We start from the raw sequence: 10,000 nt of genomic DNA on the forward strand, positions 1-10,000 counted from the left end.
CCAGATCATTTAGATTAGTTCCACACTGTGACAAAGGAACGGAAACTAAGTTTATGTTTCTAGTACATTGAGGCAAAGAAAGTAATTTGTGAGGCACGGATCATTCCAAGAAAAAAAGAGTATTTCCATTTCGTTATTCTTCTTTCTCTTTTCTTTCCTTTCTCTTACCAGACTGCACATTTCGTTCTTTGGTCGCGCTCTAATTACTATGCTGTGTCTTTCTGAGTAACTCAGAAACAAAAGGTCAGTAATTTTCAAGTTCGTCCTAATGATCATTGAAACTAGCGCTGTGTGCTTGAATACACCGGTTCACCAACGACTGTGACTAAAATTCAGGACGGATAAGCAATGTCCTAGGCCTGCAGGCTTTACAAAACAACCGCAACGCCTGTTTGAATTGAACAAAAGTTTCAGGGGCGCTACAGTTAAAGTGCTACTATGATAAAAAAATCATTTCCTTTTTTCTTCAAATTTTCAGTGTGTTTGCTCAACACCTCACTGGCAAAATTTTGAGCATGGATATTTATCCAAAGGCTGTTTACTTTGAGTGTAAATTTTGGATTTCACAGTCCGCCATTTCTCACGTTCCAAACTGACCGATGGGACCGCAGGGGGTTGGACCTAGGGAAACTGTTGTCATTTACTCACCAGCTTAAAATCCAGTTCATTTTACATGCAAAACACCATTTTAAAAGTCTGAAAGCCCATAACTCCCGTTATGCATATTAATTAAGCCTCGTACACACGCATTGCATTCTTAAACTAACGGGACTTTAATGTTATTTTCTCCTCGATCCAGCTCTCTCAAATATTTCGAAGCCAGTTAGTAATGCCGGACCATTAAATAGGAAAATTCTGGTTAAAATAAACTTGTGTCTTTTTGAAATCAAGGCTTAAAACTTGGGTCACTTATAGTGTTTAGTTAACATAGTTTTGAAATCCAAAGAAAAAGGAGAATTGATTTTTTGGTCATAGTAGCACTTGAAAATTAGCTTAAGTCCTGCTTCTAACCTCACTTTCATTGATAGGCTTGGTAACTATGCTAAGAACACAACTGTAAAATGCTCTATTCCGCCAGTTTTAACTTTCAAACAAGCAGCTTTCGCTCCCCGCTGAAATTTTCCAAGGCTAAGGGCCGAAAGAAGTTCTCAGATTCGGCTTAAAACTCTTATGGGGAGAATAAGCGAGGATAAATTGGCAAGGATGAAAATTTACGGGGTTAAAAATCCCCATGGAAAAATTCTACAGTGGTTTGAAAACGTAGTAAGATACGTAATGAACAGCAATGGACAATTTTCAGTACCGTCGATTTCACCGTTACGAGAGAATGACTTGGTAACAAAGAATACATGATATTCCATAACCTTTTATTACTTTAAAAAGGAGATCAAACATCAAGCGTTTTTACTTTTCTTCCCTTACAGCTTTATCCTTTATTTGACATTGGATCATCTCATCGAAAAAGTTTTATTTGTCTTTTAGTGATTGAAGAATGGTAGATGGAAAGTTACAAGCTGTAGAGCAGCGAATGCTAGAGCTTGCCATTGCGATAAGTACAGAAGACAGGTATCGTGAAGGAAGGGCTCATTTTCATCTCGGCGGTGCTTACCTCAACCTACTTGATTATCAACAGGCCATAAAAAATTACGCACAAGCATTACATATTTTCTTAGAAATAGGCTGCAGGGCTGAGGAGGGAGCAGTCTATGGCAACCTGGGCAATGCCTATTTTAGTCTGGGTAATTTTAAACAAGCCATGGAATACTACGAAAAAGATCTAAGTGTTGCTAAAGAAGTAGGTAATAGGGCTGGGGAGGGATCAGCCTATGGAAATCTGGGAAATGCCTATCTTAGTTTAGGTAACTTTAAACAAGCCATTGAGTACCACCAAAAACATCTTAGTATTGCTAAAGAAGTAGGGGATAGGACTGGGGAGGGATCAGCCTATGGATATCTGGGAAAGGCGTATCTTAGTTTAGGTAACTTTAAACAAGCCATTGAGTACCACCAAAAACATCTTAGTATTGCTAAAGAAGTAGGGGATAGGGCTGGGGAGGGATCAGCCTATGGAAATCTGGGAAATGCCTATCTTAGTTTAGGTAACTTTAAACAAGCCATTGAGTACCACCAAATACATCTTAGTATTGCTAAAGAAGTAGGGGATAGGGCTCGGGAGGGATTAGCCTATGGATATCTGGGAAAGGCCTATCTTAGTTTAAGTAACTTTAAACAAGCCATTGAGTACCACCAAAAACATCTTAGTATTGCTAAAGAAGTAGGGGATAGGGCTGGGGAGGGATCAGCCTATGGAAATCTGGGAAATGCCTATGTTAGCTTAGGTAACTTTAAACAAGCCATTGAGTACCACCAAATACATCTTAGTATTGCTAAAGAAGTAGGGGATAGGGCTGGGGAGGGATCAGCCTATGGAAATCTGGGAAATGCCTATCGCAATCTAGGCAATTTTAAACAAGCCATTGAGTACTACGAAAAACATCTTAGTATTGCTAAAGAAGTAGGGAATAGGGCTGGGGAGGGATCAGCCTATGGAAATCTGGGAAATGCCTATTGCAATCTCGGTAGTTTTATAGAAGCCATTCAGTACTACGAAAAAGATCTCCGCATTGCAAAAGAAGTAGGTAATAGAGCTGGGGAGGGATCAGCCTATGGAAATCTGGGAAATGCCTATTGCAATCTAGGTAACATTAAAAAAGCCATTGAATGCTACGAAAAAGATCTTAGTATTGCTAAAGAAGTAGGGGATAGGGCTGGGAAGGGAACAACCTATGGAAATCTGGGAAATGCCTATCTTAGTCTAGGTAATTTTAAACAAGCCATTGAGTACCACCAAAAACATCTTAGTATTGCTAGAGAAGTAGGGGATAGGGCTGGGGAGGGATCAGCCTATGGAAATCTGGGAAATGCCTATCGCAATCTAGGTAATTTGAAACAAGCCATTGAGTACTACGAAAAACATCTTAGTATTGCTAAAGAAGTAGGTAATAGGGCTGGGGAGGGATGAGCCTATGGAAATCTGGGAATTGCTTATTGCAATCTAGGTAGTTTTGTAGAAGCCATTGAATACTACGAAAAAGATCTCAGTATTGCAAAAGAAGTAGGTAATAGGGCTGGTGAGGGAACAACATATGGAAATATGGGAAATGCGTATCTTCGTCTGGGAAATATTAAAGAAGCCATTAAGTACTTCGAAAAGCATCTTAGTATTGCTAAAGAAGTAGGGAATAGGGCTGGGGAGGGATCAGCCTATGGAAATCTGGGAAATGCCTATCGCAATCTAGGTAATTTTAAACAAGCCATTGAGTACTACGAAAAACAAGTTAGTATTGCAAAAGAAGTGGGGCATAGGGCTGGGGAGGGATCAGCCTATGGAAATCTGGGAATTGCCTATCTTAATTTAGGTAATTTTAAACAAGCTATTGTGTACTACGAAAAAGATCTTAGTATTGCAAAAGAAGTGGGGCATAGGGTTGGGGAGGGAACAACCTATGGAAATCTGGGAAATGCCTATCTTAGTCTAGGGAACTTTAAAAAAGCCATTGAGTACTACGAAAAAGATCTTAGCATTGCAAAAGAAGTAGGGGATAGGGCTGGGGAGGGAAAAGCCTATGGAAATCTGGGAAATGCATATCACAGTATAGGTAACTTTAAGCAAGCCATAGAGTACTACGCAAAATGTCTTAGTATTGCTAAAGAAGTAGGGGATAGGGCTGGGGAGGGATCAACCTATGGAAATCTGGGAACTGCCTATGGCAATCTAGGTTATTTTAAGGAAGCCATGGAGTACCATGAACACAGTGTTAGTATTTTCAAGGAAATTGGAGACTGTCTAGGAGAGGGAATCGCGTGCTATGCGCAAGGTCATAATCATGAATTGTTGGGTTCCTTGAGTAATGCACTCAGTTGTTATCGTTTAAGTATAAAACATTTTGATGAAACAAGGTATAGTCTCAAGTCAGAAGATGAGTGGAAAATAAGTTTTCGTGATTGTTATCGCATGTCATACACTGCTCTGTGGAGGACACTTTTGAAGAATGGAGAGATTGAAGAAGCTTTGTATGCTGCTGAGAAAGGTCGAGCACAGGCTTTGATGGATATTTTGAAAGATCAATACGGCATTGACTCTCAGTCATTTTCTGCAATTGCTCCGAATCAAACTCTTACAGCTGCATTAGAGCTTTTACCTTCACAAGCTGTTTTTGTGGCACTTGACGAGAACAACATCACGTTTTGGGTGCTAAGAAAAGACAGCAAGATCAGCTTTCGGCAAAACGAAATCGCTCACGGAAGTGCTTATTTATTGATGGAAACTATTTTGAAAGGGATCCGCGTAGGGGGTGGTGTCAACTGTGAGAATCGTTCTTTGGATCCACTACGCAGTGACCTGTCTTGCAGCAAAAAACCTATCAGTGAGAAAACAGTTCTACCATCTTCATCCTCCGTTAACTCTTTACAACCGTTGTATGATGTCTTACTCGGGCCAATTGCAGACTTGCTCCAAGGAAATGAGTTAATCGTTGTTCCCGATGGACCATTTTGCTTGGCTCCATATTCTGCATTGAGTGAATCTATCAGGATCCGCACCGTTCCCTCGTTGACCGTTTTTAATGTGATCGTTGGTGCACCTGAAGACTTCCACAGTAAGACTGGCGCACTGCTTGTAGGTGATCCGTGGTTGAAGGAAGTTACTAACAAGAAAGGAGAGCCCTTTTTGGAACAGCTTCCGTGCGCAAAACAAGAAGTAGAGATGATTGGACAACTTCTGCGGACAACACCGCTGACTGGAAAAAGTGCCACGAAATCTGAGGTGCTGAAAAGTATGAAATCAGTTGCCTTAGTTCACATTGCAGCACACGGATGCCAAAAAACGGGAGAAATTGCTTTAGCCCCAAATACCGAACGGAAATCGCCAATCCCCAAAGAGGAAGACTTCATTTTGAAAATGTCGGATGTTCAGCGAATTTCTCTCCGAGCAAGACTAGTTGTGCTGAGCTGTTGCCACAGTGGCCGGGGAGAAGTGAAGTCTGAGGGGGTGGTGGGAATTGCAAGGGCTTTCCTGTGTGCTGGAGCTCGGTCTGTTTTGGTGTCACTCTGGGCAATTGATGACAAGGTAACGTTGCTGTTCATGAGGAGTTTCTACCAGCACCTGGTAGATGGAAAAAGCGCAAGTGCATCTCTTCAACAAGCAATGAAATCTTTGCGAGAGTCAAAGCAGTATTGCGCTATAAAGCACTGGGCGCCATTTGTGCTGGTTGGCGATGATGTCACGCTGGAATTTCCAAAAAAATGGTAAGTGAAGTTCGAGTTTAACTCAGAAAACAAGAATACTTTCAAATTGGAAAATTGACGATAGGAATCAAATAGGCCTAAGATGGCATGATAACGAGCTGCTACAATAGACAAAAGTAGTTGGGAAAGTTATGTAAATGACCGTACCAGAGCTGTATGTACTTCAACCCGCTTCTGTTAAAGAGTAAAAGAAATAGTTTCACCTTCTCTTATATAGACCCCTCCCCCCTATTCAATGTTGGAAGGTAACTTAACAATTTCCCACTAAAACCATTCAGTTTTGCACGACATTGAATGAGGGACAAGCACTGAAGACGTCAAAAGTGCTAACCTTTCCAACAGTTTTGTCTATCATTGTATCTTCGTAGTGCAAACAATTCAAAGTTTCCTCTAACACGCTTTTGTCACAAATGTAATTTCCACATGCCTATCACGCATGCACAGTAGAATATTTAAAGGATACACTTCACGTTGGTGGACAAACTGTTTTCGTTCAGCCTTTTCCAGGTTTTTGTTAACTGGTGAAGATGGCTCATTTTATCACCTCGTGATGTCTCTTTTGGTGTTTCCGTTCTCCCATAGATCTCTAAACGTCATCGTTTGTAAGGAATTCGAAGACAGCATCGTCCTGCACTTAGCCATTCGCATCGGCGCATTGTGCATGCTCGAAAAAACCAGCTATATTTAGAGCTGTTTTTTTTTCCAGAATCGATGACGAAGATGCTAGAAGACTACCTGGCAGAGCCTGATGCTTCAGTGATTGCCGAACCTGTAAAAAAAAGTAGAACTGGTGAACAATCACGGTTATGCCAGTAGAACAAGCTTCAAAGGTTTAGTAGAAGTTTACTGCGTTAACTAAACCAACAGAGTGAGATTATTGTAAGAGAAATTATGACAGAAAGCTTAGATCTATAGTAAAATGCTAGTTTTATCCGTTATTTTTATATTTCGTTTCTCATATAACTTCAACAGTCTGTGTTGCCGACAATGGCGATCAAAATCATAGTACTATAGTTGAGGTGCTAAAAATCATGTTTTATTTAGTTCTTTGAGACTGATTTTGGTGTATGAGTGTAAGCCAGTTTCGAAAGAAAAGAAAAAAAAACACTTTTGCTGATGACCCCTAAAATCAGGCTTTTACCGTGATAAGGAAAAGAGACACGTTTGCAACATTCAAATATCACAAAATAGAAGGGAAACGACGGGTGAAAGTTTTTTTCCTATTCTTCTGCATAACAAATAAATGAAATCATCAGCAATAAAGAAGACGTTTTTCTTTTCTTGATAAATTTCCAAGTTCTTTATAGGGCTTACACCCTCGAGTTATCGGTGGTGTTTTTAAGCAAAGTGAAAGAATGTGTTTGCATTCGAAAGTAGTTCAATTCCTGGAATAATAGGTGGGGAACTAACAAATCCGCTGCAGAGTTAGAAAAAATTATCTGGAGCAGAGTCATAGCCACCTTTACAACTGCAAAATTTTAAGGTGGCTCCGAATCTTCTCCAGAGAATTTTCTATACCTTTGCAAAGAGTTTTATCTTAGCCTTTTAACCACTTTTGAGCAATAAAAAATGGGGGTCACCGAGTTCGTTTCTGAGATATAAGCTTTTGAAGACAAAATATAGGGCATTCCTTTAGAAGGCTTTTTTCGTTGCTATGGTAAACTATTACGTCACATTAATGAGTGCAACTTGTTAAGAAATGATTGGTGTTTCATTTGGTACCATAACATTTCATGCTATGTGAAATAGTTGGGGTAGATTCAATTCTTCCAAATAGTACAGTTGGTTGAAAGTGTTGGTTTGAGCCTCAAGGGAACGAAAGGCTACAGGCAGCCCATACTATGGCCTTTAATTTAGACCATTTCCGTCGCAAGGGTAAAACTGATGGTATTTGGATATCCGGGTCATGTAACGCAACCGAATGCTTAACTACGTTTAAAACTGAAACCCTAATTTAATATAAGGCTCTGTTGAATTTTGCGATTTTTCATGCAACATCTCTTGAAACGCTATAGCAAGATAAGTTGCAAGTTGTACACTTTACAACTGCCAAAAACAAGGTGAGACAAATTTCAGAACCCTTCGCGGAAAGTAGAATCCATTGCTACTTTGCGCATTGGTTTACTCAAATTAGCAAGAAGTTTTCAAGCAATGCGTGCTGTGAAATCTGTCCTGCAACTTTTGTCACAACGGATTGCGTCATCAGCCAGTGAAATGTTCCTTTAACGTCATGAGATCATCAAAAGCGAGACAAATTGTGAGAAACGTTGCCCAGTGTAACAACCGTAAATCGAATAGCTTAGCAGTGTGAGAACTCTTGTCGAAACAAAATTGAGAGACAAGTTGCTCGAAAAATTGCCCAGTGTAACAGCGCCTTTATGGGTCAAGTAAGTAAGAAAACCGTTTAACGTTGGATAAGACAACTCATTCTCCATTTGCTTATCATACAACTATATTAGAAATTATAAATATGCTCAGTTTTACAAAATGTATAAAAATGTGTCTTCCAAACGAAAATACAAAATAAGTTTGTAAAGGTAGAGATCTGTAGATTAACGTCTTTTTTTTTGAAAAATGTTACAAAAAAGCTTCAAAAAAAGAAAACACTCGCAAGTGCGATATTACACACGATTACAACACGAGGCATTAAGCACCCTGGAAAGGAAACAGTGTTAAAGTCGGTGATTAGATGTAATAACTGTGTATGATGATGATGGCAGAAAATTCCAAGAAAAAGATCATTAATCTTTTACTTGTCATGCTTTAAGCAAAACATATTTAATGTCGTGATAATTGCATGACTCTGCCAAACGAGCTCTTTGCAATCGTACTTTTCGTTTGCAACGTATTACACACATCACAGTTCGAAGAATATTTAATAAACGCAGTGATACCCGACATCACCACGAACGCTCCCAATCCAGATGAGAGCGTTGTCGCCTTGGAGCTGTCCAAAATGACGTTCTGGTCTGGAATGTGGAAAATAAGGGAAAACTCAATTACACGTCATAGTTTCCTGTGCTATGAAGCGCTGTTAACAGTGAAAGACCTCGGTGAACCACTTACGCCCCTCGCTCCGGCAATCAGCGCTTCGCACAACGGTTATTAAAAGCCATAGCTATACAGATCAAATAAAAGAGTCGAAAGCGACCACTAAAATCGCCAGTGATAGGAGTGGCTACCTGTGGTTCCAAAAGCCGTTCACTAAAGGAGCACGATAAACCAAAAAGACTTGTTTAATTCCCCAAAACGTACCAACGCAAGTTTTGTTGTCTTTTTGCAAGGAGAAGCCAGTTGTAACTTCCTTCGGCGTTGTTACAAAATTGCGAACAGCCATGAAGAGGCTCTTTGCACTTGTCAATATCTGCGTCAAAAAGACCAATAACTAATTTAGTGGGTGAAAAACGCCAGTCAATCAGGCAGTCAGGGGTTAAGCCTGTCGTCTAATTAAGCAGACACTCATTTATCCAGTCGCAGGAAATCAGCAAGCCAGTCAGCCATTAAGTCAATTAAACAAAAAAAGTCTCCCCCCTTAGTGTCAATCAGTCAGTCATTTAGCCAATTAGTCTGTCAGCCAGCCATTCTGTCAATCACAAAAAAACCATTGGGTTGCGTGCTAGTATGATCAAAAACTCACTTCTTTTTTTTTCTGATTTTAAAAATGTGTTTGCGTAACACCTGACTGGCAAAATTTTCAAGCTTAGTGAGCTTTGATTTTTATCCAAAGGCTGTTTCCTTTGAGTGTAAAATCTGGATTTCATGGTCCGCAGTTACTCACGTTCAAAACTGACCGATTCGACCAAAGAGAGTTGTATCTAGAGAATGAGACTTCATTTTACTCACAAGCTTAAAATTTCATCGCGTAAATGCAGCTTATTATATATGCAAAACACGATTCACATGCATTGCATTCATTGAGTCTTTGACGTTATTTTCTCCTTGATCCTGCTCTCTCAAGATTTTAGGGTTAGTAATGGCGGACACTAGATGGGAAAATTTCATTTAGAATAAACAGTGTCTTTTTGAAAAGAAGGCTTAAAACTGGGGTCACTAAGTGTTTAGTTAACATAGTCTTTAAATCCAAAGAAAAAGAAAAATTGATTTGTTCTGGTCATAGTAGCACTTTGAGAGTTCCAATTAAATTATCCGTGCAAGTTGTGAGATCCGCCCTTAGCCTGAATCTCGATCTAAAACATCCTGCAGTGTTGTGGCAAATGTGATCACACATGTGGTATCCCAAAATGCACTCATCGACATCTAAAAGGAAAGAAGAAGGACAAAACTAAATAAAAATCACATGCGAATGTTATGTTATGGCATGATAAGAAACATTTTAGCCAATTGCGAATCGTCGGACACGAGAATGATGCAAGATCGTTGTCTACCCTCCATGTCGCCTCACGCATCGCGCTCGTTCATGCTCGATTTTGGCGATTCGCGCTGTGTTAAAACACCTGTTTGAAATGGGATAGCACTTGTTTCTTTATCTCAAACTGACTATTCCTTTCGCTTCAGCTTAAACGACGTATTTTGAGCAAGAGCCGGTACAACGTAGATTTGATTTAAGTGGTGTACTATATTTCGTTAACTCAGTACATAAAAGGAAGGAATTGTTAAGAAGTTACATGGCATAATCCAAGCTTTTCCATTACTCGTTCCGTTAAGCTGAACTGGCGCATAGGTCTGAAGAGCT

General features: G+C 39.8%; 1 pseudogene; it reads left to right on the plus strand.

Moving 5' to 3' along the window:
- LOC137988432 (tetratricopeptide repeat protein 28-like) overlaps positions 1 to 9,917 on the plus strand; it is a 10,287-nt pseudogene extending 370 nt beyond the window's left edge.
- The last annotated feature ends 83 nt before the right edge of the window (positions 9,918 to 10,000 follow it).

This window comes from Montipora foliosa, unplaced genomic scaffold, assembly GCF_036669935.1.
Source record: "Montipora foliosa isolate CH-2021 unplaced genomic scaffold, ASM3666993v2 scaffold_417, whole genome shotgun sequence".
In the NCBI taxonomy this organism is placed as follows: Eukaryota; Metazoa; Cnidaria; class Anthozoa; order Scleractinia; family Acroporidae; genus Montipora; species Montipora foliosa.